This window comes from Geotrypetes seraphini, chromosome 5 (assembly GCF_902459505.1).
Source record: "Geotrypetes seraphini chromosome 5, aGeoSer1.1, whole genome shotgun sequence".
NCBI lineage: Eukaryota > Metazoa > Chordata > Amphibia > Gymnophiona > Dermophiidae > Geotrypetes > Geotrypetes seraphini.
In genome coordinates, this window is record NC_047088.1 from 87,289,576 (window position 1) to 87,301,644 (window position 12,069).

Sequence of the window (12,069 nt, forward strand, 5' to 3'; positions counted from 1 at the left end):
CCCCCTTCTGTCTTCCACAAATGCTTTCAGTGTCCTTCCCCCCCCACCCCGTCTTCCCCATGGCCTTTCAGCGTCCTTCTTCACCCCTTTGTCTTCCCCAGTGCTTTCAGCGTCCTTCTCCCCCCTCCTCTCCCGCCCCGGGTGCAGCACAGCCGGCCAGGTCCCCTTACTTTTGTGGCGCTTCCGCGACCGACAACAGCCCCGGTCTGACAAACCTCCCTGCCCTTAACCGCAAATCTAAATTTCCTTCTTACAGCTGCTGTAAGAAGGTAATTTAGATTCGCGGTTAAGGGCAGGGAGGTTTGTCGGACCGGGGCTGTTGTCGGTCGGTTGGGTTAGCTCTACAAAAGTAAGGGGACCTGGCCGGCTGTGCTGCACACGGGGCGGGGCGGACCGCCCCCCTCCCTTGGTAGCCACTTGAGCCGCGAGGCTACTCCTCCTTACCTACCCTGCCTGCAGCACAGAGCCGAACGGAAGTCTTCCCAACGTCAGCGCAGACTTCGGAGGGAGGGAGGGCTTTGTTTACCAACGTCAGCGCTGATGTCGGGAAGACTTCCGTTCGGCTCTGTGCTGCAAGCAGAGCAGGTAGGGAGAAAAGCCACGTGACTTAGTACATCCAGCCCCGCAGGAACCCCGCGACCCTCGGAGGCGTCCCCACGGGATCCCCGCGACCCGTGCAGCTCTCTATTGCGGACCTTCCCGCGTGCCAGCTGCAAGGCCTTTGCGTGCCATAGCTGGCACGCGTGCCATAGGTTCGCCATTGCTGCTCTAGGGTATACATATTCAGGGCTTCCAGTCTCCTCATACGTCTTCTGGCGCAAGCCTCCTATCATTTTCGTCGCCCTCCTCTGGACCGCTTCAAGTCTTCTTACGTCCTTCGCCAGATACTCCAAAACTGTACCAATGACCTGTACAGGGGCATCAACTGTCACATACTTTTAAAAATAGAATTGTGTTTTCCGAGTTGTGCAAGTTGTCAGCATTACATTACTGTGTGCTGGCATATCCAGAGTGCAAGCAAAGGATTCTGGGATATTAAACAAATCTGACCCTGAGAATGTCTGCGGATAGACTGCATGGCTCCCGCCAATCTACATGTCTTAAGCCCAATGTTTGGGAGTATCCTGCAAAGGCCTGGACTTTCAAAAGATATAACAACAGGTGCTTGAGTAGAAAAAAAGGGTCCCAGACAGAGTGAATCCATCTACCAGGTCTCCACAAAATTCAAACCCCCTTCTCAATTAAGGGCCATAGTTTAAAACAAATACCAAATTGAGGCTGAGGAAGATACTGGAAGATACTATTTTTAGAACAAACTCAAAATGCAGGCTTCAAACCCCTGTCCTCTCTCTTCTTTCTTTCTCCTCCAACCTTTTCATACCTACATACTAGTGCTGCCCGATTCAGGGGAAAAAATTTCAATTCTATTCAGCCAATTCGATTCAGTTTTCCTGTCCAATTGGGTGTTTTTTTAAAACATCCTGGTGGGTTTATTTTATAGCCTCTTTACCCCCTTTGCCCTCTTCTAACCACACTGGTGCTGTGGTGTAAACAAAATAAACAAACAAAAAAGACTTTTCCTCTCTCTGTTAAATCCTAACTCACGTCGCGGTCTAACACCACCTCTGGCAGGATACACGTTTCAAATCTGACATATTGTAATCACAAAACAGAAAATAAAATTAGTTTTTCTACCTTTTGTTGTGTGGTCATTATTCAAATCTTGTTGGCCCCAGGCTCTGGTTGTCTTCTGATAACTTGCTTTCCAGGATCTCCTTCTTTCTTCTTTCTCTGTGCTAACCATCAATCTTCCATCTCTGTCCTCCCCTTCCGTTTCCCTTCCCTCTCCCAGAGGTCTGGCATCTTTCCTTTTTTTTCATCTTCATTCACAGATCCACCTTCTCTCAACTACCCTTTCATCCAGCATTGCTCCCTCCTTCCCCACCACCCCAAGGTCCACCATCTCTCCCTTTCTGTTCCTTTCATCCCTAAATCCTATTGTCTACCATCTCTCTCCCTCTCCTCTGTTTTAGACCCATTATTTCTTCCCCCCAAAGTCCGGCATATGCACGTCTCTTTGAACCTCCCCTTCCCTCCCTCCCTCCCTTTGTGTACTTCTACACCAGGGCCCCCTTCCCTGAACATCTGCACCCCACCCCTGAAGGCATGCATGTCCCCCCCTGAAGGCCTACACCCCACCCTTGAAGACCAGCCTGTTCCCCCTGAAAGCCTGCACCCCCCCTGGAAGGCATGTACCATCCGTCCTGAAGGCCTACACCCAACCCCTGAAGGCCTGCATGTTTCCCCCTAAATGCCTAAGCCCTACCCCTGAAGACCAGCCTGCACCCCCCCTGGAAGGCTGCATCCCACCCGAAGGCATGTACCACCCCACCCCCCCGGAATGCCTGTACCCCCCTGAAGGCCTGTATCCCCCCGGAAGGCCTGCATCCCCCCACAAAGGACTACACCCCCCTCCCCAGAAGGCCTGCACCCCCCACCATGAAGGGCTACACACCCCCTCCCCCCTAAAGGCGTGCACCCCTCCCTACGAAGGACTTCATGTTTAATTCATCAAAATTCAGCAGCCTGCCCTGCAGAAGATCGCTGGCTCTAGCGATCTTTGTAAGCTGCCATAGGTTGTCCGAGTTGTCTTCTCTCTGCCGCGGTCCCGCCCCTTCTCTGATGTCGGGAAGGGGGGAATGAGAAACGCTACCGATGGCTGTGTGAGACCAAGGGGGAGGGGGAGAATGCTGCCAACGGCTATGTGAGACTGCAGGGGGAATGCTGCAGCAGCACCCTTTTGGAGAGACAGGGAATGAGGAAGAAGGAAGCCAAGGGAAGGAGGGGAGAGAAATGCTGCTGTTGCACAGGGGGGAGGTAAAAGGAATTGAGAAGGGCTATTGCTGGACAGGGGGAGCAGGGAAGGGGTGCTGCTGGGCAGGGGGGAGGTAAAAGAAGGGAGAAGGGCTACTGATGGACGGGGGAGCAGGGAAGGGGTGCTGCTGGACAGGGGGGAGGTAAAAGGAAGGGAGAAGGGCTACTGCTGGACAGGGGGAGCAGGGAAGGGTTCCTGCTGGACAGGGGGGAGAGACAGAAAGAAATAAATACAAACAGACAGCGGGCAGGAAAGACAGACAGATAGGGGGCCAGGGAGAGAGACAGAAATAAAGACAGACATAAAGAAAGAAAGGGGGCAGGGAGAAAGAAAGAAAGAAAGACAGACATACAGAAAGAAAGAAATGCCTAAGTCTATACATCTATTCTAGCACCCATTAATGTAATGGGCTAAAAAACTAGAATGCCTAAGTCTACACATCTATTCTAGCACCCATTAATGTAACGGGCTACAAAACTAGTAAGAACATAAAATTGCCATAATGGGACAGACCGAAGATCCATCAGGCCCAGTAACCTGTTTCCAGCAGTGGCCAATCCAGGTCCCAAGTACCTGGCAGAAACCTAAATAGTAGCAACATTCCAGAGCTCAGATTGTGATGTCATAATGCTTCATTCCACCAGTGCCTAAGAGCCAGACTCATCAGTGATGTCACAATGGCTTGATTGTCCTATATTTGGCTCACATAAGAACATAAGAGTTGCCCTACTGGGACAGACTGAAGGCCCATCAGGCCCAATATCCTGTTGCCAACAGTGGCCAACCCAGGTCCCAAGTACCTAGCAAGATCCCAAGTAATAAAACAGATGTTATGCTGCTTATCCTAGGAATAAGCAGTGGATTTTCCCAGGCCATCTCAATAATGGCCTATAGACTTCTCTTTTAGGAAATTACCCATACCTATACCCCACACATTCCTCAACCACAAATTGTTAAATGATCTGCAGATATTCGGCCATTGTCAGCTTAATTAGCCTTCCAGTATTCAGGGCCATGCCATGTCCGGGCACTAGTACTGAATACTGTGGTCAAAGTGTGAATGAGCATGCAAAAGATATTGCATGGTGAATTGGTGCATAACTTCTGCCACATATATAGAATTAGAGAGAGAGAGTGCAATGTAGTAACATTCATTTACTTGTAAAGGATGAATATTCAATCTATAAAATTAACTATAGAAAATAAATACAATACACATTTATGCTGGCTTTTTCAAAGCTGCAGTAGAGGTTTCTACTGTGAGCTGGCGCGGTAAATGCGGCCCGCAGTCAAAACCAATACTGCAGCTTTGTAAAAGGAGCCCTTAATTTTAAAGCTCCCTATATATTTCCCAGCAGGGAGTTTGCACCTGTAAGGCCTGCCAATACAAGAATTAATTTTCTGAAAATATTCTATCTTAGGCACAGAAATTGAGTCAGTTTGAATCGTTATTAGATACCTGAAACATTATCTGAACACTAGATCATATGCATAGGTGGCGTTAAGACACATAAAGGTTGTCATGGGATTACAACCCTAATTCATGCATCACTTACACCTCTTATGATGTAAATGAGCTCAATGCATTGAGTTTCTCAGTTTTTCTGTTTGGGTTCTTTAAGAGCAGCATGGCATGGGAGCTCTGTCCTTTTAGGTGGCAGTATTCATAGTTTGTTTGCAGTTAAACTGGGGCTGTGGAGTCAGAGGCAGTTTTGGATGGAATCGGAGTAAGCATAAATGTACCAACTCCCATTCCAGTTTTGAACATACCCCCCCCTAATGTTTGGTAAATTTATCATATTACATTTATACAATACATATGTTTGTCATGGATCTAAAGTTATATTTATCAGTACTTAAGATCTAGAACCAAAAGTTTAGGGTCCATTTACAAAGCTGCTGTAGGGAGTTCCACCCGGCAAATGTGATGCAACCCATTCAGTTCCTATGGGGCTATGTCATATTTGCCTTGCTGGGACTCACTACCATGGCTTTGTCAAAGGGGCCCTTAAAGCTTAATACTACAAGGAGTTGGAGCTGGAAATGAGTCAAAGTCAGAGTTGAAGATTTGGTGTTACCGACTCCACAGCTCTGGGTATTTATTTATGAAAAACTGGATGGAAAATTACCTCCTTTGTGTGAGAAAAAGTGGGTATGGTAATCAGAGGAAAGAAAGTACAAGCGGGAATTACATTTTTTACCCCAATTTTACTAGTACTTGTAAATCGCATTGAATTAAGATTTTGCATTCAAAATCAAAACTTTATTAAACTTGGAAAATTTTGAAATTCCATGCCTGTCTTATTACTTCTCTTTCTTCTTCCCCTCTTGAAGTCAGTCAATTTGTATCTTTGCTTAATCTTTTGTAAACCGCATAGAACTTCACGGTATTGCGGTATATAAGCTGTTATTATTATTATTATCTATTTCAAAGCTAGTGCAAGGCAGAGATACAGAAGTAGCCACCTGTTCACGTTTTTGAGGGGAAATGCTCCATAGAGTTCCCTTTAAAAAGTGGGTCTGAACACATTGTGGGCAGGGTGTAAATTGATCTTTGTTAACAAGAATGCTTTGAGAACAACTTCACTTATTCAATGTTTGAGTTAAAGCTGTTGAAAACTTTTTAAAAAAAAGAGAGATGTTACATTTGGTAAAGTTTTGTTCACCACCGCAAGCACTGTGTCCTTGGAGAAAGAACATGGTTAGATAAAACTGTTTTGTTAGGTATTTTATTTCTACTCAGTATACTTTTTAGGGATAATCCAAATGGTTCCAGTGCTGAAGAATGCAACCTGCAAAATTGTGAAGCATCAAAACTATTGAAGAGATGACAGAATTTAACAAACAAAAGGAGCTTTTCATTCCAGCAGTGTAAAGTTATCTTACAGAGAAATAAATGTGATGCTTCCTAGAATTATTCTTAAACATATCTATAAACTAGACACTGTGCGACAAGTCAGCTCTGCTCTACCAAGAGAAACGGTGATAGATGTCTGTATAAATATCTTGTAGTATATTCAGGGTAATTGTTCTCTAAACAGGCCAACAGATGGCAGCATTGTACTAGAAGAAGAATCTAGGTGGTTCAAATAAAGGATAGGTCAGCCAGGAATAATTTATTTTCATTTGAAAAAAGTTTCATGAAATAATTTGCAAGTGTAGCCGCTTTCTAGCCTTTTTCATAATTTATATGGTTGAGAACTTATTGAAATAAACTTGTGTTAATTTTCTCCATAAAGTGGAATACTAGTTTTGTGCACAAACTTATTGTTATTTTTTGTAATATGGGATAATGTTATTAAAGAGCTATCAGAGAAAATGTGAACATGGTCTGTGTGGAATATTTGAATGATCCTTGTGACTCAACAGTGCTTTTATTTGACTTATTCTTGCTCTGAACCGCCTTGAGTAAATTCCTTCAAAAAGGCGTTAAATCTTAAATAAATAGCATTTAAATGTACATAGCATACATATCCAAGTGAAAAGTTATCAAATTGAGCTGCTGTTGAGTTGTGTTAATTTAGTATTAACCCCAGTTATTAGTAACTAGGGGACAGATTCTCAAAACTAAAATCTGCCTTTAACGTACTCAATAAACTCGTTCTGGGCTGGCTTATCATGCATGTATTTTAGCAGCAGATTATCAAAACAATTTACCGAGGTCTTTTCCGAATTGTCTAGCAATTTCTGATACTGCCATGCAAATGTAGTACAACGAGGTCATTAATATTAAAATGATCACTCTATAATCAAAAAGAAAGACTGGATGGTGGACTGCGGTAGAATCTGGGGACAGCCTTGAAAAAGCCTGAATAGGTGAAACATGTCGGCAAGAGTTCCTTGGCCGACAGTGATCTGACTGAAAAGATAAGTGCTGTAAACTAAGTTTTAAGATAAGAATAAAGAAGAAATAAGAAAAAGATTCTATTTAAATAAATTAAATGCCAAAAAGGATCGATGACAATTCAGGAGCAATTTTTTTGTATGAAACAATGAAGGATTACTGCAAGGGTTTCCGATGATCCCCCCCCAAAAAAAAATGAGATGATATTAAAGAATTTGTGATGGTTACTCAGTTTTCTTACTAGTAATGATTGTGAAATAAAGTGTTACGAGTCAAATACATTGCCAGTGAAAATATAGATCTTCAAGCTAAGCATGCAGCTTCTCGGCCCTTCTCTTTGTTTCCTCAGTAAAGTGACACTTGCATTTTGGTTTTTCATTCTATTCTCCAGTTGCCTCCTCCTCCGCTCCTTTCTTTTCTGAGTGGTACAACTATTTTTAAACAAAAGTGAACCACATATATTAGTAACAGTTACTTAATCTAAGTCCTCTTTCTTTCTCATAACTGAGGAAGTGGTGGAGCATACCTGTGCAGAGAGGTCTCACTGTGGTAGACCTGCAGAGATTCTGAGGAAATGCACTAGCCACAGAGGGAACAACAAGTGAGTCGAATGTTCCTGATGGAAACAGAGATCACATCAGCTATGCAAATCAAAGCCATTGCCTCTAGAATCTGTTTCTCCCTTTGCTCTCATCAATGCCTCCATGTGTCCAGACATTAACAGGGAGGAGATATTTCATCATGTGGGTAGGCAGCAATGCTCCCTCTGAGAATTTAGTAATTAAAGCGGTATATTAAGCCATAATAAACTTGAAACTTGATTGGCCGGGTGCGTGTAAATTATTTCTCATGTGAGCAACAAGTTAGAAAACATTTATTTTTCATGTGAGCAACAAGTTTAAAAACCAACAATTTTCCAGATTTGCAATTAGTATTTTGGTAAGTGACCATGTAAAATCTGTAACACTCCTAGAATTTATGAGCTAGAGAGAACATAGGTAGGCATGCTGGTCATGAGCACATTTTTTTAAAGTTTTAATTAAATTTTTAAGTTTTCCAATGAAGCAAAATACTTGTACAAAAAAGTGACAGAAAAACAAGGCATTATACAATATAGATTCATAAATTCTACTTCATCAAGGAAATATCACTCAAATCCAGAATTAGTAGATCCAAAACACTGAAAAGAGTCAATGAAAAAGGTAATTCTATAAACTTAAGCAATTGCATCTGAAACATGATTAGGAATACAGACATAGAAACATGATGGGAGACAAAGGTCAAATGGCCCTTCTAGTCTGCCCATCCACAATAATCGTTATCTCTTTCTCTCTCTCTCTCTATGAGAGATCACATGTGCCTATCCCAGGCCCTTTTGAATTCAGACAGTCTCTGTCTCTACCACCTCTTCTATAGAAACATGATGGCAGATAAAAGCCAAATGGGGATGGGACTTGTATACTGTTTTTTTTTTTCTGTGTGCATACACAACTAAAGCATTTTATGTATTTTAGACAGGTACTTATTATGTACCTGGGGCAATGAAGTGTGACTTGGAGTCACAAGGAGATGCAGTGAGAATTAAGCTCGCAACCTCAGGGTGCTGAGGCAGCTACTCTAACCACTAGATATCTGATTGGCTTCCCACAATACATTTCATGGCCAGGAAAGCAGAAAGGTAAGAAGGTTCAAAGAAAACATATTTATCAGACTGGTATCTGATGACACTTTGCAAGGTAGCACTGATCTGAAGTACTCCTGTCTATAATAATAACTGCTTACCTTATTTCTCAGTATCTCTAAAATCATCTGGAAAAATTTGAACTTTAAGACCCAAAAAGGTCTTATCTCTATTCTTAAAGAACATTCTCATGATCCAGTTTTGTGGTGATAGTGCCACACTGGTAACCATGATTTAATGGGTCAGAGTCATGGTTTGATGGGAATGAGTCAGCATTGGTTCAGCCAAGGGAAGTCTATTGAAAGCTTTCTGAAAATCTAGATATACTTCATCAACCGACTTACCTTTATCCACATGTTTATTCACACCTTCAAAGAAATGAAGTTACTGAGACAAGACTTCCCTTGGCTGAACCAATGCTGACTCATGAGAGATTCCTCATGAGAGATTCTTGAGAAAATTAAAGTTTCATGGGATAGGAGGCGATATTCTCTTGTGGACTAGAAATTGGTTATTGGACAGAAAACAGAGGGTTGGGTTAAATGGCCATTTTTCTCAATGGAGGAGGGTGAATAGTGGAATGGAGTGCTACAGGGATCTGTACTGGAACCAATGCTGTTTAACAAATTTATAAATGATTTGGAAATTGGAATGACAAGTGAGGTGATTAAATTTGTAAATGACACTAAACTATTCAAAGTTGTTAAAACATGTAAATTGTGAAAAATTGCAGGAAGACTTTAGGAAATTGGAAGACTGGGCATCCAAATGTTAGATGAAATTGAATGTGGACAAATGCTAGTTACCAGATGCTAGGTCCACCTTAGACGTCAGCACCCAAGAAAAAAAACTAGGTGTCTTCATAGACAATATGCTGAAACCATCTGCGGAATGTGCAGTGGTGGTCTCACCCAGTAAGGCTATTCTTTTGCTCTTATGAATTGCAGCCATCGCTGACTCCATATCTGAAAATTCCAAAATGGCAGGCATCAAGAGAAGCTATACTTTGTCTTAAATTTTGCCAACTCTCCAGTAATTTCAATAGCAAATAATACATATGTGAGAAAGGTAGAATATTCTCCTCAGCAATTCCCAAGATGTCCTTGAGATACCACTTAAGCATGTCTCTGGGTGTGACAGCAAAAATATGTGGGAAATTCAAACCTTAAATTATTATTGCCATACTTACGAGAAAAGCTTAAGCGATATCTCAATGAGCATATTTAAGGATACATCACTCAATAAAGAGGACAATTGCCTAAAAATGAAAACAAAATTGGAAGACACACTTGGGTAGTGGAACATCTTTTTACTTGGGAGGACCAAACAGACTGTGTTTAGGGGTGCCAGCTGCCTCCAGATTAATCTGACAAGGTTCATATAGTCCTGGATCTCTGTCGCTGCACGCCAGAAATAGTAGTCTTGCTTTTCCTTGGGAATGCAGTTGGGAAATTACAACTACAAGTTCTTTTTTTTTTTTTTTTTAATTCTTTATTGATTTTTAATCAAAAACAGTGTCATACAAATTAAAGAACAAAAGAATTACACATATTACACTTTTTAAACCTAGGACTAGATCAACCATGTTGAGTGAATCTGGAGCCAACCAGCAACTCTTGTCTACCTCTGTGCCTCCTCCACCCATTTCCTTGTTTGCAGATACTGTATAGAGAAAAAGCTGGTAGGGCCATGACCTCTGTGATGCACCCCAAAGGACGACATGGCATCTTAAGAGGTCTGATGCTAGAGAGCAGGTCATATGAGAAGCATTTGATCTGAGTCATTCAGGTTCAGTCCTGCCCTAACAGAGTAGGAAAACTGATGCTGCAGGTTGTTAAAAGGAGGACTAAGTCTGCAGACCTATCTCACTTTCTGTTCCTGCCTGAAGGTCTCTGTACTGTTTATCTTTGTCATGCAGCTGATGGATAAATGCTTAGCTGTCATATCCCCCCAAGTTCTGTTTAGTAATAGTCTTAGAATCAAATGTTCAACAGAGTCAAATGCTTTTTAAAGTCAATAAAGTATGTAAATATGGAACTTGGCTGAAAGTTTTCTGCATGACTGTTGGTGTCTGTAAGGTGAAAGTATAATGACCCGACTCAATGATAGTTATGTGAGTAAGTTACTCACATAACTATCATGGAGTTGGATGACAGGAAAGGCTGTGGGAGACCCTTGATAAAGCACGGGAGTACAAAACATGTTGGGTCGTCTCTCCCGAGTCATGTCAGCTTTAAAGATAAGTGGCTTAAAGCATTAGATGATGCTATTATAGTTTTAAATATCAAAGTTTCATAAAAATACGAAAAATTGAAAGCACAAAAGCTATATGCATAGGTCGGTGATGAAGACCACGTAATGCTTCCCGTTATCAAATTATATATAGCAGTGGAGTGGTGGGGCTGAGGCTTTTATAAATATCAAAGTGTTTATTACCTTTTTGATATTCGGGATTTGATGTTGAATATTGTGGAGTAATTATATTTATTATTATAAAACTTTTTTTATTGGCAAATGGAATAACATCTCACAAGCATAGAATACAGACAAGGATTAGAAACATTTCCAAAAACAATCAAATGAGGACCCCCTCCCCCCAAAGAGGACTGGACTCTGATGTCCTCTTCAGGAAACAAAAAGGCCCAAACTTCCCCCAACTAGCCCAAACCCCCCCCTGAGCCCCCCCAACCCCCTCCTCCCCCCACCCCCACAGAAAATGTCCCAGGTCAGATAGGTGGTGCAGAGTACAGTTGCAATCTATTCACAATTTGACTACGACTGCGTGGGGGCAAACAGTCCAAGTAAGGAGACCAAGTGCAGATAAAATCACGGCTCTTACGAGCAGAGGAACAAGCCAGCCGGGCCTCCCAACATACCAACTCATGTAATTTATTTCTCCAATACCAAATGGAGGGAGGCACGTCGGCCAGCCAATGGTTCAAGATACATTTTTTCCCCACAATATAACATTTGCTCAAAAATAATTTTTCAGCAGAAGAAAAAACAGAAAAACCAGAGAAGTGAGCAAACAACATGTGATAAACAGAAAGAGGGACAGGAACTCGCAGAAGGTCCTGCAGGAAAGAGGCCAATGCCCCCCAAAACCCCTGTATACTCTCACAACTCCAAAAGCCATGAAAATAAGAATTCACTTCTGTATTACAAGTGAGGCAAATCTGGGTGTCCACACAGCCCATATAGAAGGCTTGGCTCTGGGGGGTATAGGCTCGCAACAGGGTCCTGTAATGGCACTCACGCAGTTCCGCATTAAATACCAAGGCCGGGACCCGGCGAATAGCATGGAGCAACCAATCCGCCCCCAGCTCCTTCCCCAAATCCCTCTGCCAAGCTTCCAAAACTGAGGAAAAATCATGAGGAGGCCCCAAGGCCGCCAGCCGCTGCTGAAAAAAAGAAACTGAAATCTGAGGTTCCGGATCCTCCCCCCCCTCCAGAAATGCTCTGAACTGCATCCCAAAGGACAAGGAGAGGGAATCTCTAGGGAGCGAGTGCACATAATGCTGCAACTGACAATGCGCGTAAGCTAGGCCAAGAGAAGACAGACCACCACGCTGCAAATCAGCGCAAGACTGCAGTTCCCCTCCCTCCCGCAAAACCTGAAAGAGAAATTCACAACCCTTAGCCCTCCATCTTCCAAAGATGGAAGGCCCC